The sequence below is a fragment of the Cnephaeus nilssonii genome (assembly GCF_951640355.1).
Source record: "Cnephaeus nilssonii genome assembly, chromosome: 8".
Classification (NCBI taxonomy): domain Eukaryota; kingdom Metazoa; phylum Chordata; class Mammalia; order Chiroptera; family Vespertilionidae; genus Cnephaeus; species Cnephaeus nilssonii.
The window spans coordinates 86,890,077-86,908,791 of NC_137079.1; the positions used below are offsets into that span (position 1 = coordinate 86,890,077).

At 42.5% G+C, this 18,715-nt stretch overlaps 1 protein-coding gene across 5 annotated transcripts in view; it reads right to left on the reverse strand.

Moving 5' to 3' along the window:
* RCBTB2 (RCC1 and BTB domain containing protein 2) overlaps nucleotides 1–18,248 on the reverse strand; it is a 49,178-nt gene extending 30,930 nt beyond the window's left edge. Inside the window, exon 1 of one of the 5 annotated variants that reach the window (XM_079778519.1) lies at nucleotides 18,176–18,248. The gene's annotated coding sequence lies outside the window, so the exon portion shown is untranslated. Of the gene's footprint in view, nucleotides 1–6,074; nucleotides 6,415–6,761; nucleotides 6,805–14,682; nucleotides 14,693–18,175 lie in introns of those variants that run through there. The other 4 variants (XM_079778520.1, XM_079778523.1, XM_079778522.1 and 1 more) reach the window with 4 other exon arrangements.
* Nucleotides 18,249–18,715: the final 467 nt, after the last annotated feature.

The window sequence follows — 18,715 nt, forward strand, 5'->3', positions numbered from 1 at the left end:
GTGACTGCCCTCATTGTTAAACTTTAGACCACCTTTTGTTCCTGATAAAAGGGAAATCTTGCTAGTATGCCAAATCACTGAGCAGTACCCAGGTTTTTGTTTGTTTGTTTGTTTGTTGTCTTTTCCACCTCATCCCTGTACCATTGTAGATAGAGATTTATTTTAACAACTATATATGCTGGTTTTTTAAGGAAGAAAAAAAATAGGTTTTTTTCAGTGTCTTTTAGAAATTTCAAGAATAGTAACACATTAAAAATTAGAATGATGAAAAATGAGCCATTCTGTTTACTTGATAAGACATAATTGCATCTAGGCATAAGAAAATTACCATATTAAAATAAAGACATTCAGTTGAATTCAATTAACATAATTTCATTTTTGTTGATCAACATTCCCAATATACTTAGTATCCAATATACAAAAATGATTCAAGATTAATTATTATTTTACAGTACTGTGAAAACATATTGGATCTTCTAGCATTGTGAAAAATGCCTTTTTAAAAGACATTCCAATATGATGCAAACACATAGAAGAAACAGAGAAGGAAAAGAATATACCATCTTGCAACTTTAATAAAGTCATTATTTACCTGAGAAAAATACAATTTAAAAATTATATCAGCTCTATTATTCAAAAGTCAGCAGTAGAGGTACTCAATTATTAAAAACTCAATATTGTAAAATATAACTTCTAGATATTATACCGTATAAGTTTTGGGAGCAGGCTTCAACAATCCAGACAATGTAACATATGAAAAAAAAAAACCATACTAAAAGAGCTTAATCTACAGTATTCAACATAGAAAATTCAAAGGAAAACATCTGGAATGTGAAAAAAGCAAAACTTTCAAACTTCTGGAACAAAATACAAAACATATCTTTATGATTTCAAGGCAGGGAAAGATTTCTTAAATAAGACACAAAACAAAAGCATAAACCACAAAGAAAAGACCAATAAATTTTACTACATTAACACTTAAAATTTTGGCATAATAAATGACAAAATGAACAAAAGGAAAAACGTGCCCAGGAATGGGAGAAGATATTTTCAACACATATAACTGATAGCTGACAAAGGATGAGCACCCAGAATATATAAAGAACACTTAAAAATCAGTAAGAAAAAGACACTTTAGAAACGGGCAAAGGATACAAGCAATTCCCAGAAGATATTAATAAATATACAAAAAGATGCTCAAATTCACCATGGGATTTATGATGGAAATGCAATCACAATGAGATAGATCTCATCTATCAGATCTGCAAAATTAGAGAGAAAAAATACCTAGTTTTGGTGAGGATGCAGACCAAAAGACGAATTGCTGGAAGTAATGTAAACTGATATAATAACTTTAGAGAGCAATCAACAATACTGCCTTTCAATCTTTTATATATATACATATATATATATATATATATATATATATATATATATATATATATAGTTGAAACAAAAGTTTCATAAAATCTTACCCTTACTACATGAGATGCTTATATCTTCTTTTGTATTTTTTCTATTTTATTCTATTCTACCCTGTTTTATCTTATCTTTCTCTATTTCATTTTTTAAAACATACTCAGCCCACTAAAATAATTTCAAGATCATTAATAAGTCATGCCTTATAATTTAGAAAACAATGGTCTAGATAACCTCTAGAGTATATACAAAATGTTCACAAAAACAAAACTAGAAATAGAAAGCTATATACTGAGGTATGTGCATACCACACACTAATTAAGTAAATTATCCAGAATCAACACAGATAAATCTCCAAAACAATTTTGACCAAAATCACTAAGTTACAGAATGATACACATTTGATAAAATGTTAAAACATGCAGAAAACAATAGAATTTTAATGTGGTGTGGATATAGTGACATATATATGGCAGGACTTTGATAGGTATTTTTTTCATATGGACGTAATACCAAAGATAAAATTTGCCATGTAATTCTATCATTGAATTGGTATGATTTGGCTTTTCCATCTGACAAGACAGTTTTCAAGATGCTAAGCTTAACTTAATCATCTAAGTATGAGAGGATAGCCCAAAGTTAAGGAAAACAACATCTCAGAATCAGAATGCCACCATTTTAATATTGCCTTTACCATGGACACAGGAATTCAATACAGGTTTAAAAATGAGAACTCATAACCCCCAATTTCTTTCTCCACCTGCAAAATAAAATTTTATCAGTACCATAGGAAGATAATAACCAAATAGCATAGACACAACATAGCATCTTAAATGCCATAGAAAAAAATAGAGAAAATAGAGAAAAGTTTACTATTAGTGTACTAGAATAGCAAAAATGTGTTTTTTACTTCTGGTCTAAATCTATTTACAAGTTTCCCCCTTTTCTGCACAGGAGTGCAATATTTCTTACAGACACTGAACAGGGGCTGGGATTGTATTGGGAAGGTATTCTTCATGGTGATAGTGTCATGGCATTAGTCATCCCACATGATACATCCTACATGTTACTTTATTTTTTTTTTCCTTACACAAGTTTTGGGATTTATTACTTGGCTCATGTATATAGTTGTATATAGTTAATTACTCATATTAAAAAAAGTGCTTTGTAAAATAGTTCCTTATGCACTTCCTCATTTGTTTAAATATAATTTTAAAACTATGCTATTATAGGCTCTTACTGTACTGATATTTGCTTTGCAATATGAAAAGAAAATGGGAGCATAAGTGTCATGGCATTAGATCATCCCACATGATCCATCCTTTTCTAAGCAGAAGCTCCTGCTGATGATCGCTGCCTTTACAGGGTCAAAATTAGATGCTCAAGGGCCAATGTTTCAAGTTTTGGCAAGAGTAATTTTCAAAACTAAATATACATCCACTAAGACAATCTTTTGCATGACATTTCCTATTTTGGTTGTTTTCCTAAGTGTGTATAGTTCAATAATTTATTTCCAAATCATCCCTGTTTAGAACAGATAACGTCTTATTCTTACATACTCTATTTCAAGAGTTTTCCCTACACTCTTAATAACTACACGGTCGAATACTATTGGACAAGCAGACAATCTTTTGATGACTGAACATGGTAATATATACATTCTGAATCCTCTCAAAGAACAGGTCAAATAATTCACTTCCCCGTACAAAGCATATAAAAGGCAGTAGCTACACATTGTTGTTGGTAAGGCAATCACTACTAACCAGTGTGTCTGTTAATATGACATGTCATTATGGACTGAAATTTGGTTAGGCCTATCTGGTTCATTCAGAAGTCTCTAAGAGCAATAATTTAATACCTTAAAGCCTGACATAATACCAAGTGACTCTTTAACAGTTTCAAATAAAGAAAAGCAATGACCACGCTTAGAAAACAACGTCACAAGTCTACACAGTCAGAGGGACATTAAGAAACAATTGCAAAGTGTAGTTAAATGTAAAGAAAACATACAAATTTTTCCAACACATCTGTAGTACTCCTTTGGCTAGTCTCTTCCACTTAAGAGCCCAGTCTCTCAACTTGATGTGCTGAGTTAAACTGTAAAACCCTGGATGACTTGAACTAACTTTGAAAAAACATTTTGTTTTACCTTTATATTATAAAAGATGATTACACTTGCTATAATGGTCATAGTATGAGTCCCCATGAAAGACATAGTAGTGAATGGCAAGGAACATTTTCTCCCAGAAAGACAATTAATTCTAAAAACCAGTTCTCTGCCATAACTATCACCTTCAGTTTACCCTTCAAACCCACAGTAACCATGCTGTTAAAACTGCAACCCATATGTACACTCCCAGTCCCCTGTCTCTGCTCTCTTTTTTCATAGCACTCATAATTTTCTAGCATTAAATGTTTATTGTTACTCATTCTTTGCTAGAATGTAAGCTCCAGAAGAAAAGAAATCATTGTCTATTATGTACACAGACATATCCAAACACTTAGCCAGGATCTGATACAAAGCAGTCACTCAATAAATGTTTGTTGAATGAATGAATGAATCCAAGTTGAGAGTTTAGTATAGAATATTTCTGGAGACAAATTTCAATTTCATTTATACAGTTAACAAATATATACTGAGATCTGATTATGGAGGAGACAGATCCTATCTAATAATAGACAAATATGCAAATTGACCATACATCCGACACACCCACAAGCCACGCCCACCATCCAATCAGAGCGAGTATGCAAATTAACCCAAACCAAGATGGCTACAGCCACAGAGAGCAAGGTTTCCTAGGTAACAGAGGAAGCCAAGCTTTCCACCTGCCCTTGCCAAACCTAAGCCTCCACTCAAGCTACAAAGTTTCAATTATAGAAGGTAAACAAATTCAAACAAATGGCAGAATGGAGCTTGAGAGAGCAGGCCAGGGTTGCCACCGGCAACAGGGGAAGCAAAGCTTTCCTCACACCCTGGCCGGGCCCACCCACTTAAGGCAACAAAGTTTCAATTATAACCCCAACACAAATGGCTGCCGGCCTCAGAGGGAGCCCCAGGCTTGGCTCTGCTCCAGGCTACAAAGTTTCAATTGGAGAAGGAAAATAAATTCCAGATACCATGGCCTCTGCTTGGGTTGCCAGGGGGCGTGGCCGGCCTGCAAACCACCACAGGCCCCTCGCTCAGGCCGCCCCACACCCCAAAGGAACTCCCACCTGATCTGGGACGCCCTTCAGGGCAAACCAGCTGGCCCCCACCCCTGTACCAGGCCTCTATCCTATCTAGTAAAAGAGTAATATGCAGATTGATCATCACTGCAACACACAATATAGCTGCCCCCATGTGGTCAAAGATCCTGCCCCCATGTGGACACAAGATGGCCACCACAAGATGGCCAGCAGGAGAGGGCAGTTGGGAAGCACCCGGCCTGCAAGGGAGGGCAGTTGAGAGGGACCAAGCCTGCAAGGGAGGGCAGTTGGAGGTGATCAACCCTGCAGGAGAGGGCAGTTAGGGGTGACCAGGCCGGCAGAGGAGGGAAGTTGGGGGCAAACAGGCTGGCATGGGAGTGGTTAGGGGGTGATCAGGCTGGCAGGCAGAAGCGGTTAGGGGCAATCAGGAAGGCAGGCAGGCAAGCAGTTGGGAGCCAGCAGTCCTGGATTGTGAGAGGGATGTCCGACTGCCCGTTTAGGCCCGATCCTGGTGGGATCTGGCCTAAACGGGCAGTCGGACATCCCTCAAGGGGTCCCATATTGGAGAGGGTACAGGCTGGGCTGAGGGACAACCCCCCTCTGTGCACGAATTTCGTGCACCAGGCCTCTAGTCATATCATATCAGATAGTGGTAAGTGCCAAACAGAGCAACTTAAGAGCAAGCAGCAGCTAACTGTAGAAGAGGTAGCTACCTCCATGAAGTGATGGCAATTGTTTTGAGGCTTGAATGAAGCTGGGTGCTGTGCAGATGTGGGTGGAGGGGGAAAGTAAGCTTTGAACATGGACAAAATAATGAATGGATAGGCCCTTAGGTTGAGGAGTCCCATACCAACCATGAGGCCTGCCTGGTGGGAGTGGGGTGTGCGAGAACATATTCCAATTGGTAACATGTGCTGGTATACACTACCTAGTGCCCTGGAAAACAGAAATTACATTTCACCTAGAGTACTCAGATTCTCTGACAGCACTTCTTCTGTGCCAGCCCCCAAACGTCTGTATCAGCACATCGTGTAAGATTGCAAGGCACACAGTAATAACGTTGTTAGCAAAGTTCCCAGTAGCCCCAGGAGTCACGCAACTGGCTTAAGTACCAAGGCCCAGGGTGGTGTAAAGCCAGGCAGAAACGGCACCAGCAGGTGCAGAGCCAGGAGGAAGGAGCTCCTTCCAAAGCGCCATGTGTGAGCGCGACCCTTTCCGTTCGGCTCTGACCGAGAGTAAGGGGCCCAGCGGGGCACCGGGCAGCTCTAGGGCAGGCGTGCAGGCACAGTGGTGGACTAGAACCGTTCCAACGTTGTAGGTCATGTCCCAAGAGCAAAAGCAAAAAGTTCACTCTGACCTCGCCTTCCAGTTCAAGTGGGAAGTTCCTGTTCGGCCAAGGCGCGGCCCTTGGAAAGTTATCTGCCCCTGAATTAACCCCCATTTCCGGGTCTGAGAGAAGCAATTACCTGCCAGCTTAAAATAAAGATTTAGAGCGACTTCTCCCCATCCCTTCCACATGAGTTTCACAGCAGCTTCGCCTACGGGTCCACCTTTGTGCGTTATCCCTCGAAATCTGGGCCAAACGCTGAAGGTACCAGGAGTCAGAGAGCCCATTGGGGCCTGGGCCTAGGTGAAGAGATGGACGGGACCCGGGCCAGAGTCGAGGCGACAGAAACGAACACGCCAGTAGCCTACGTGGGACGGCGAGGGGAAGGGACAGAGACGCCCAGGACGCCCCCCACCCGGTCTGGGTAGTCTCCGGGCAGGCGACACCCCCACGGTCACGCCAAACGCCGCCCTAGACCAGGCCCGCTACCTCCGCCGGCAGCGTCGCGCATGCGCAGCGCCGCCGAGGCGGCTGGCAGGTGGGCGTGCAACCCCGGGCCCCGCGCCCAGCCCCCGCTGGCGGGTCTGCGCACGCGCAGCGATGCCCGGTCCCTAGGCCTCGGCGGCGGTGCAGCCCGCGGCGGCGCCTAGGCCCCGCTAGTGCAGTTGCGCTCCCGGGGGGTGGGCGCGGCTGCGGGCTCAGAAGCTGCTTCTGAGCGGCGGCCTCGTCCCGCAGCGCGGGCAGCGGCACCGCCCCGGGGACACCGGAGACTGGCCCGCTGCAGCCCCGGCCCTGCCCGGCTCGGCGCGCCGCACCCCAGCCCTACCTCAGCGCCGGCCCCGCCGCAGCCGCTCCGCCTCCTGCGCCGCTCGCACTGCACCGTCCGGGACGGGCGCGACGAGGTGGCGCCTCCCCTGGAAGCGGCCAGGCCTCGGGATGCGCTCGGGTGCCGGGTGGACCAGGGAGGGGAAGAGAGGGGAGCCCACGCGAGGGGAGGGGGGCCGGGGAAGGCGCCTCGCCCCTCCTCTCGTTTCTGCTGCCCACGGCGCGCCCCGCTCTTCCTCGCCGACCCCCGCCCCTCCGGTGGAGCCGACTCCTGGGGCTGGGCACCGCCTCTCGCCTGGGCCCATCTCTGCCCTTTTCTCCGGCATTCCCCTGTGGGACACCCCCACCTTCTCCATGGTTCTGGTCCCCAAAGCCTTGGGAGTTGGGAGATGCCCGATCCTACGTGTGAGGCGTGTGTGATTGATGCTGTGGGCAGCCTTGTCCGCTGTCCTGCCCGGCTGTCCCAGGGGTGGTTCCCCTCTGGGGTCTCAAACCGCCTTTTTCACTCGGTTCCCCCGGTCGCCTCGCTCCTGTGGGACGAGCCCTGCGCCTCTCTGGTACAAAGGCTGAAATAACGGGTGGTGTGTGCTGGGGAGGGAACTGAGTTACTTGGGGACCAAGGCCAGGCCCAGCCACACGCCCTTTAGGAAGTCGCAGTAATTTCTTGTATCACACTGCATGCCCTTCTGCGGGCCTTAGTACGTTTTAGTACAATGCACCACAGCTTTATAATGTGCAGTGATTCCTTCCAGATTACTACACTTACATTGCCTGAGTGCATTTTGGTAAAATGCTCCACAACTAATAGTATTAGCTGTTCCTATAAAGTAAGCCGATTGCTTATAGGCCGGCTTTTAAATGGCATAGGTTCAACATTTCAGTGATTTGACAGAAGTAGGACAGCCAGAGAAAATAGCAGATTTCAACCCAGTGTAGTCATGTCAGTCTCTTGTTTGGTCTGGCTTTTGTCGTTTCATTGGGAAATGACATTTCATTGGAGAAGTTCCAGAATGCCTCGCTGCCCTTATTGCAGCTGCTATAGTAGTCACTTAAGTCTATAAAGCAAAGCTTCCTCCATTGAGCTCCAGAAGGAGTCTTGCATTTGTTTGATTGTACAGGACATGAGTACGGCCAGAAGTTTACATGCATGGCATTGCCTAAGACAAACTTTCCCCCTGAAACAATCCAGTTACTCTTTGTCCTTTTAATGTAAACTCTGACATAACCATAACTGAAGGGAAAACTTAGAATTTTTATTTTAAAGGGATAATTAGAGGGACTCCAATAGTACTTATCTAAAAGGAGAGGTTGGCCAGACTAAGAAAAGCAGTCAGAGAGGAGGGGTTATCACTCAACATACCTTCCTTATACGACAATTACTTGGAATGTTTAAATCTCACTAGATTGTGAAATTCTTGAGGGCACAGATCATGCTTTATTGATTTCTGTACTGCAAAATACTTAATAGATGTTTGTGGAATTAATCTATTACATGCCTTTAATTCCTCACATATGCTTCCACACTACATTACGAAACTTCAACAGAAACACAAATCCACGAATCCACTGTCTACTCTCACTTTAGTTGGTTTGTGCCAGTTCTGGGCCTGACTGCCTGGATAGCCTGACCTCTTAAGAGTGGTTGATATCAAAGCCAAAAAGGCTTGAGATTACCTCTTTTTATACCTTGATCAGCTTTCTCCTTCCTCCTTTCCATGGCAAAGCTGTATAACACTGAGTCTATATTGAAAACCTAATGACTTGGTTTTCTGTTCAGGAAAAGGCTTTTCCTCTGACCACCTCCAGAGTTAAAATTCATCATTAAACAAGTTTAGTTTTCATTAAACAGGAATTGTTTCTAATTCAAACACTCAAGATCTCTTGTCACTTTTTCCCTTTATCCAAACTGTTTCGTATTTAAAACATTTTAAGGGATTTGAGTCACCATTTAGAGAGCAAAATTACAGAAAACCACTTTCGTACAGAATGTAACGCATCATTTACAAATCAACCTAGTAATAATTATCTCCCTACACAAATGATACTCCTTTACAAGTTAGTATTTATTTTTTTAAGGTTTGGCTATTTTAAAATTAAAGTCGATGCTTTTTAAAGGTCTTGAGATTATTCCTAAATTATGAAAAACTTATAGCACAGACTTTCTTTGATTTCTAGCACTGACACATATTGTTAATGGGGAACTTAATGTTAAGATGTGATTACAACAAGAATAATTAGAGCAGAGGATTCAACAGGTATAGTCCCAAAATATAGAAAGGGAAACTTCCTGTAACAAGTCTGACCCCTGGAGCAGTTGGAATATGGGAAGAAACTTTTAGACTATCTCTATTTTTTACCTAAATTAAGAATCAAGGGGATCCAAGATAGCAGTGGAGTAGGAGGAAGTCACACTCACCTCCTCCCAGGACCAAACTGGTTATTTAGGTTGAATTAGAACAATCAACCTAAATAACCAACTGAAGATTAGTTGAATAAGAGTCTTAAAACAAGTATCTACAGAAGAAGCCACATAGAGACTGGTAGGAAGGGCATAGGTGCAAAAAGGGCTGGCCCTGAGCCCATGTGAGGCAACTGAGAATCTGGAGGGATATCCCAGCAACAAAAGTCTTGGGTTAGTGTGAGGGGTCTCAACTCCACACCCGGTTCCCAGCCCAGAGCACCAGAGCCAGGAAGAAGAGCCCACATAATATCTGGCTGTGAAAAGCAGCGGGGATTCTGTCTTCCAGGGAGAGATAGAAGTCTGCTAAAAACCTGGATGTCCTCTTAATGGGCCAGCACACAGTACACTTGCAGCCACTCACCCTGAGTTCTGGTGGAGGGAGAGAAGCTCAAAGTGGACTAGAATTGTGAGAGGAGAGACTGGGTTGTGTGGCTCCAAGGACAAATCCAAAGGGACAACCGCCAGGGTTCCTGTGCATAGTTCCTCTCCCGCACTACCCACAAACTCCATCTTTCTTGGGTCAAGATCTCCCCTCCAGATGGCATCAGCCTGGGGGATGCAATAGCCCCACCCTCCCAACTCCCCGTTTCCCTGCCCTGCAAGCTCAAGCCCTGCAGAGGTGTCAGCTGCCTGCGGCTCTGGGTGTAGACGTCTGGGCAGACTCGGGGTGTTAGAGACTGAGTTGTGCGGCTCTGGAGTGCGGGCCATTCACCTGAACCTTCCTGAGAGCCTGACCTGTGTCATTCCCCCACAGGAGGTCCACTGGCTTCACCCTCCCAGCTCCAAGCAGCTCTGCCTCGCTGAGCTCAGGCTCTGGAGGAGGTCTGGGCAGAATCCAGGACGGACTGAGTTGTGTGGCTTCAGGGCCAATTTCTCCTCCCAGGCCCAACCGGCACCACTGATCCTGTGCAGATCCCTTCCTTCACACAGCCCAGTCTTGGTCTGCTTGAGTCTGTTAAACTGCGGGGCCTCATTCTGATGACTTCCTGAGATTCTGCCCCACGCCAGAGTTCTGTGAGCAGCTGGCCTTGGTGGACCCTGAGATTTTGCTGGGTGGCCTCGTACCAAGCACTGGCGCTGAGTTGGAATCTGTATCAGTTTGGTACCACTCACCCCTGCCTGCTGATTCGCTGGGAAACGTTCTCCTGCAATTTGCGCGCTGCCAGAGGCTCTTTCAGTGATGGAGCCTAGCAGTCACGGGGGTATCTTGGGCCTTTTGCTAACCTACCACCAGGCTCCGTGCTGCTGGAAGCCGGCCTTCTATGCAACTTAGTGCTTAGTGCACACTTAGGCCCAGAACAGACAGGCACAAACTGTGGGTCACTTTGTAGCTCAAAACAGGTTGCCCAGGGCCAGTCACAGGCTGCATTGGACATTGACCTGCACCAGAGTTCAGTCCAAGAGGCACCAGAACTAGCACACCCAGTGGTGGACTTCAGACCACATCACAGCAGGACCTGATTAGCTCCACAAGTGGCAAATCCAAAGGCCACCAGACCCTGTTGAAACCAATTTTGCTTCATGTAGTCAGCACCCACACAGCAGTTCATACACTGTGTCGGGATCGATCCTCCTAGCAGGCAGCCTGAGGGTTGATCCCATGCACAAAAGGGGCCAACAGCAATCAAGACTCATCTACAACAAGAAGGTTCACATAAGCCGCACAGGGGACATTTCTGGAGCATCCAGCTGAGCTGATCATGGACACTTTGCCACTGGATCCCACAGGACCTACTACATAAAGCCACCCTATGAAAACAGGGAGACGTAGACCATCTACCTAATACACAGAAACAAAGACAGGCAGTCAAAATGGAAAGGAAAAGAATATGCCCCAAATGGAAGAACAGGAGAAACCTCTAGGAAAAAGAACCTAATGAAATGGAAGCAGGCAAGTGGTTATAAGAATGCTAAGGAACTAAGTGAGAACTTCAACAGCATAAAAATGAACATAGAAACCATAAAAATAACCAGTCAGAAGTGAAGAATACAATATCTGAAATGAAGAATACAGTAGAAATAAATAAAAAGTAGGTTAGATGAAACAGATTAGTAGTTACAAAATAGTCATGGGGATATAAAGTACAGCATAGGGAATTTAGTCAATAATATTCTAATAATAATGTATGGTGCCAGGTGGATAATGGAAACATCGGGGGAACACTTTGTAAAGTATATGACTATCTAACAACTATGCTGTACACTTAAAAGTAATACAAAATAATATTAAATGTACATTGTAATTTTAAAAAATTAAAAAAGAAATCAAATTGTACTAATATTCCACATGTAGATTTACAATAGTGCATATTTTTGTGATCAGAGCACATGATCAAAAATGTTTAGAAATCACTTTCATAGAGTACCATCAGCTCTGTAAGCAGGTATCTGATTTCATCACATTTTGAATCTTTGTAATATTATAAGTACAATACTTTGGATTTAATAACATTATAAGTATAAATAATCTTAAAATGTATATAACATTTAAAATTTTACCTTTTACTATGCAGTTAGTAAATGTTTATCCTTCAATCACTTTCAGTATAATTATACTTATTTAGCAAATCTTGGTAATTTTACATAATGTTTCTTTGCTTAACATTACTTTGTATTTTATATTTACAAAATCATAGAGCTGAGAGAGATTAAATATGTCCTCAATTTATAGATGCCCAGATTGTAAGGTAACTTATCTCAAATCTTTGGATTCATAATATCAATGCTTTTTCCAATGCATCATCCCATTCACAGAAAAATAGCAGGATTTCATTATCCATCAGATAAATGATAGCAACTATGCCATTACACAAGATGGGAGGGAGGTACAGCTATTTCTCATAGAGCTTAAGTGAAATAAATTCTTTTTAACTTTTTCCTTGAAAATAATTATAGGTTCACAGGAAGTTGTGAAGATAGTACAGAGAGGTCCCATGTTCCTGCCTCTAGTTTCTTCCACTAGTTATATTTCATAAATGGAATAAGTTTACCAGGCAACATGTTTGCTCTCAATTCAAACCAATAGATTTAATAATGGTAGCTGCCATTTTTCAAGTACCTATTGTATACCAGGAGCTGTAACTATATTATCTTATTTGGAGCTCATAAAAATCCTTTAAGGCAGGGGTCATCCTCAGTTTTCAGCTAAGGCAACTCAAAGAGATTAAGTCACTCCCATCAGTCCCAAGGCCAATCTGTATGCCTTGTACATTTCATCTTTTCTAATATTGACAGCTGAAGCTCATACATCCCTTACACTAAATTTTAGTTGAATCCTGACAATTTTCTAACAATAAAAGTATTTTATTTATTACTAGAGGCCCGGTGCATGAAATTCATGCACTCGGTGTGTGGGGGGGTGTCCCTCAGCCTGGCCTGTGCCCTCTTGCAATCTAGTCGGACATCCTTAGCACTGCTGCGGAGATGAGAGAGGCTTCCACCACCGCCACTGCGCTCGCCAGTCATGAGCCCGGCTTCTGGCTGAGTGGCACTCCCCCTGTGGGAGTGCACTGACCACCAGGGGGCAGCTCCTGCATTGAGCGTCTGCCCCTTGGTGGTCAGTGCGTGTCATAGCGACCGGTCGTTTCGCCATTCAGTCAATTTGCATATTAGCTTTTTATTATATAGGATTATTGTTTTGAAAATTGTGAATATTTTCTCAGAAATTAAGAAGGTTCTTTTTAAAAAAATGTATAGCCTGGCTGGTTTGGCTCAGCAGTTGAGCATCAACCTATGAACCAGAAGGTCATGTTTTCCCAGACAGGGCACCTGGGGGGAGAACGTATGCAGGAGGCAGCCTATGATTCTCTCTCATTGATGTTTCTATCTCTCTCTTCCTCTCCTTTCCTCTCTGAAATCAATAAAAAAATATATATATATTTAAAATATATATTTTTTAAATCTACATATTTTCTTAGGAATATATATTTTATCTGGGACCAACATTTTTTCCCCAGAAGGTAAAAATTAAAAGCAGGAAGGAAAGATGACTAAATCACATAGTTCCCTTCAAAATTTTTTGGATAGTTTAGTCTATTGGTATCACAATATTGCTAAATTTATCAGATTAAAAAGTTTTACTTTGACAGTATAGGTCAGTATTTTAGGGTTTATCATTTCCATCACCACATCTATCAAGTTTACCTACTGTCTAAGTCAGTTCTGACTGCTTTAACAAAGTACCATAGACTGGGTGGCTTATACACAACAGAAATTTATTTTTCATAGTTCTGGGGACTGGAATTTCAAGAGCAGGTTCTTTTTCCAGGTTGCAAAATGCCATCTGATTGTATTCTCACACAGTGGAAAGAATGCAAGAAGGTTCTCTGGAATTTCCTTCATAAAGGCACTAATGCCATTCAGGGAGGGCTCCACCATGTGACCTAATTACCTCCCTAAAGCCTCTGCTCCTGATACCATCACATTGAGGGGTAGGGTTTTAACACATAAATTTTAAGAAGATGCATTCAGTGCATTGCACCTACATCTGGACTTGTGCACTCTGTATATCCTCCTGCTCCCAAGAATGAAATGCCCATGCTCCCATCTAAATCCAACTCTTCCACTTTTGGATGAGATCTGCTTTGATATTCTCAAAATTGTTACTATAGCGCAGTGGTCGGCAAACTCATTCGTCAACAGAGCCAAATATCAACAGTACAATGATTGAAATTTCTTTTGAGAGCCAAATGTTTTAAACTTAAACTATATAGGTAGGTACATTGTTATTAACTTAATTAGGGTACTCCTTCAATCGCACTGTACGTGCGCGCCCGCACGTGGTATTTTGTGGAAGAGCCACACTCAAGGGGCCAAAGAGCCGCATGTGGCTCGCGAGCCGAGGTTTGCCGACCACTGCTCTAGCGGTTGTCACCTCCTAATCCTACGTTATTAAATTTTCTCTATTCTGGATTATTCCCATAAGCATGTTAACATTGCTTATGAAATGTTAAAAAAATTTTCACAACTTTTTAAAAAAGTTACCCTTTGAGACAGCATGGATATTATGCTAAGTGAAATAAACCAGTCAGAGAAAAACAAGTATCACATTATCTCACCCATATGTGGAATCTAATGAACTAAATAAACTGATGAACAAAATAGGTCCAGAGATATAGAGGCATGGAACAGGCTGACGAATCTCAGAGGGAAGGGGGGAGGGAGGGTGGGAAGAGATCAATCAAAGAACTTGCATGCATATATGTATAACCTAAGGATACAGATAATAGTACAGTGAAGGCCTAGGGGTGGGGGATGAGGATGGGGATGTGGAGGGGAATCACTGAGGTGAAAAGGGGACATCTGTAATACTTTCAACAATAAAGATAAATTTAAAAAAATAAAGTGGAATTTCTAACCTTAAAATAAATCAAACAACGTCCTGACAACCCATTCCCCTCCAGCTACCACCCTATTTCTCTGCTTTCTTCCAAAATTCCTGGAAAGAGTCATTTATACTCACTGTATCCTCATCCCTTCCACCTATTCATTCTTGAATCCACTCCAATCAGTCTTCTGCTCCCACCTCTCCACTGAAACTGCTCTTGGAAAAGTCACCACCGGTCTCCATATTGCAAAATCAGGGGTTATTTCTCAGTTATCGCACTCCAGTTCTCAGCAGTATTTGAAACAGTTGTTCACACCAGCTATCTTGAAGCATTCGCTTTCAGGAGGCCCCTCTCTCTGGTCTTCCATCTCACTGGCAGCTCCGTTGGTTGATCACCTCTCATCCCCCACATCTCCAGTCCTTGGCATGCCCAGAGTTCAGTCCTTGGATTTCTCTATTCTCTCTCCCTTGGTGATGTCGTTTATTCTCAAGATATAATTTTTAGTGCTCAGCTTCTCCTGCCACTCCTGGGGCCATTTCCCCTCAATGTTGTGCCACTTTCCTGGAGTAGATTCATGACTCCACTCTAGCATAACTTGGAGCCTTTGTTCTTTTTCCATTCCACATTGGGCCCAGCCATAAGGGGACTGTCTTCCCTTTTTAATTCTCCAAAGCAGAGAGACTTCATCTTGCTTTTTGCTTTCCAGACAGCCAGGCAGAAATGCCCTGCCTTCTATTGATTTTTTTCTTGAGAATTCAGAAAAGTCTAGTTATACTTCAGGGAAGAGGAATCTTCTCTTTCCTCCTTGTTGAGTCTTCAGCAGCAAAAATTAAGTACAAGTAAGTTTCTCCATAGGTCACCTTGTTACAGATTAAATAAAATTAATTAATGAAAGAGAACTGTACTTAGCTGCCCTGGCGTGCCACTGATTGAGTAATGACCTTGTGAAGCAGATTAGTTTTCTTTTTTTCTTTTTTCAGATTAGTTTTCGAAAACTTAAATTCCTCAAGACTTTATGAAATTGGTGATTTTGAAGTTTTCAACATTTCAGATAATAGTATACTGCAAATGATAAGAAAAAGCAAAGACTTGGGTTCAACTGGCTGACCAAATTGTGGGAAAGCTGACTGGCCAGAAGCTAAAGATTGCAAAGTACTGGGATAAGGAGTCTGACTGAGGGGAGCAGTTCCAGAGAAGAGGAGGAGGAGGAAGTGTAGGAGGAGAAGGAGGAGGAGGAGAAAGAGAAGGAGGAAAATGGGATGAGGAAGAGGAAAAAAAAAAGGAGTAGAGATGGAGGAGAGGTAGGGGGAGAGAAGAAGGAGGGAGAAGGGGAGGAGGAAAAAAGGCCACTAAACAACACATTTCTTGGTCAGAAGAAAAGAGATGGCCTCTATATCAGATAGACATTTTTCTTTTGTGTTTCTATTTTTTTGTCTGTTATTTTATCATTTACAATTTCTTTTTCAAATGTTATCCCAGATAATGTCATTGCTATTATGATCTATGATCTATGTTTCTGCAGGTCATAGTTTGGAAATACAGCTAGGTCACACTAAAAGAGAACAATTTTCTGACTCCACATCTAAGGACAACTTTATGGGGGTATTAGCCCTCCTTAAATCCCATAGGGGCTGGGAGGATGGGGTGTTCTAGTATAATTCTGCAGACGCCATCTAGCATCCTCTGGGGTGGACATGTGACATCCTGGCTGTAGACACATACAAGGAAGTCACTAGGAGGAGTCTAAGAAGGACCCCTCCAGCCCAGCTGATGTAGCTCAGCGGTTGAGCTTCGACCCATGAACCAGGAGGTCAAGGTCTGCTTCCTGGGCAGGGCACATGCCTGGGTTGTGGGCTCGATCCCCAATAGGGGGCATGCAGGAGACAGCGAACAATGATTCTCTCTCATCATTGATGTTTCTATTTCTCTCTCCCTCTCCCTTTCTATTTGAAATTTTAAAAAATTATTTTTAAAAATTATAAGACTCCTCCACCCACTCAGTTGCCCTCTCTTCCCCTCTTCCCCTCTTCCCTTTTAGTTTCTTTTTACATTGTCACATGAGGATATGATGTTTGGAGAGCTGCTGCTGAAACTTGGAATATCCCACTGGAAACATATGATGCACAATTATGAACAGTAATACTACAGGTCTAGACTTATTGCAGGAAAATAAATCTATGCTATGTTGCTGATATAGTACCTATCATAAAAACCACTTGCATAAAGTTGTACACAAGGGCATTTATTTACACAGAAACCTGCCTAGAATTATGTTCACTTAAATATTAAAAGTGGTCATCTCTGAGTGGTGAGATATTGGTGAATTTCTACTTTATTTCTTGTATTTTTTTCTATAAGGTTTAAGGATCAAATATTTATGTGAATAATAAACTTTTTAAAAATATATATTTTATTGATTTTTTACAGAAAGAAAGGGAGAGGGATAGCGAGTTAGAAACATTGATGAGAGAGAAACATCGATCAGCTGCCTCCTGCACACGTCCTACTGGGGATATGCCCACAACCAAGGTACATGCCCTTGACCGGAATCGAACCTGGGACCTTTCAGTCTGCAGGCCAACGCTCTATCCACTAAGCCAAACCGGTTAGGGCTAAACCTTTAAAAGCCATATGATTCTGGGAAATTCCCATTTATCTCATGTTGCTTATAATGGATTTAAAAAAAATAAATGTATTCCATCATAGAATTTCTTTTTTTACAAGACCCCATAACTGGCATCACATGTTTTTTTTCTTTGTGGAATAATCATCAGGCAGGAAATGTTTTGATTCTTGAATAACATTTCCTGATAAACATTTTTTGGAAACATTTAAGCATTTCCTGATCTAAATTTTTTTTTCTTTTTCTTTGTGTATCCTATTGTTTTAATTAACAATACTCTAGCCCTATGGGACATAATCATCCTGTTAGAGAGAAAAAAATTCAGAAAAATGTATTTTACTAGAGAGACATTTCCAGTAACCAAGAAAATAAGATTGGCACAATTTTCACTTAGTGGTAAAAATAATAAATAGGCTCCCTTTAGCCTACATTTAAGAAATTTTGGTTCATTTAATTCTCCCAAGAAACTGCATATTCTTAAAACCAAACTGCATATTCTTTAAAAAAAATTCTAGGCCTCCAGAGTAAAATTGGAAAAGGGTCTTCCTTCCTTCTGCAAACTACCCTTTGCATGGCTGGTTCTGCCAGGCGCCCTGCCAGGACAGGGAGCCAGGGCCAGGCTGACTATGACAGTGAACAAAGGAGACAGAATCCACAGCTATTTGTGGCCCAGGTGCTGTGTACCCTCAATCACCACAGCTGTGACAAATACCATGAAGGAGATAGCCTTGCTCTCCTGGACCTCGTAATCTTCGTATGTTTGCCTTAAAGGCAAAGGGTAGACGAGGCTGGAGAGGAGTCTAGAAAGGCAATTCCCTGAGAGCTTTGATGAATCTTAAACAGAGATCAGATACGGCTTGGAGAGGAGCATGAGGGGAACTGAAAGACGTAGGACAAGAAACAGACGTGGCGGCAGGCGTCCAGATGAGAGGCAATGCTGGACTTTGAACAGTGGCTTTGGGATGCAGAGGAGAGGGCAGAGGAGAGATTAAACAAATACTTACATTATGCGGTACAGTCTCTGTGGTCATTTTTCTCTTATTCTATCTTCCCATCAATGGAGTCTTCAGCAGGATTTAACTTATCTCCGTTGGCGTAAGGGAAACAGAACAAGGTGTTTTTCACCAACCTGGGTCAGAACTCTGAGGGACGAACAGCTTGCTCCTGGGCAGCCAGCCTGGAAGTGGTGAAACTCTGAGCCAGGTTATCTGCAGGTTTGTTTTTGGTCCAATAGCACCACCCCCTCACGTGACGATTAACAGTAGGACTTACCTTGCCTATGGACAGGGAAGAGGTCTTGAACCCAGTGCAAATACAGCAGGCCATAAATCCTAGGACCATTTATAGACTTGATATTTTCTTCCTGTTCTGCCCTCAAAGTCTTCAGGGAATCGGTGTACCTCATACCCTTACCTGGGAGCGTCCTGGATTGGGTCTGCTCATTTACAGCCTTCCTCACATCTGGATCTTCAACCAAATTGCCTTTTAGGGGGCAGACTGTCCTGAAGCCTAGTCAGATATCAAGCAAGGCTTCTCTGCAACAG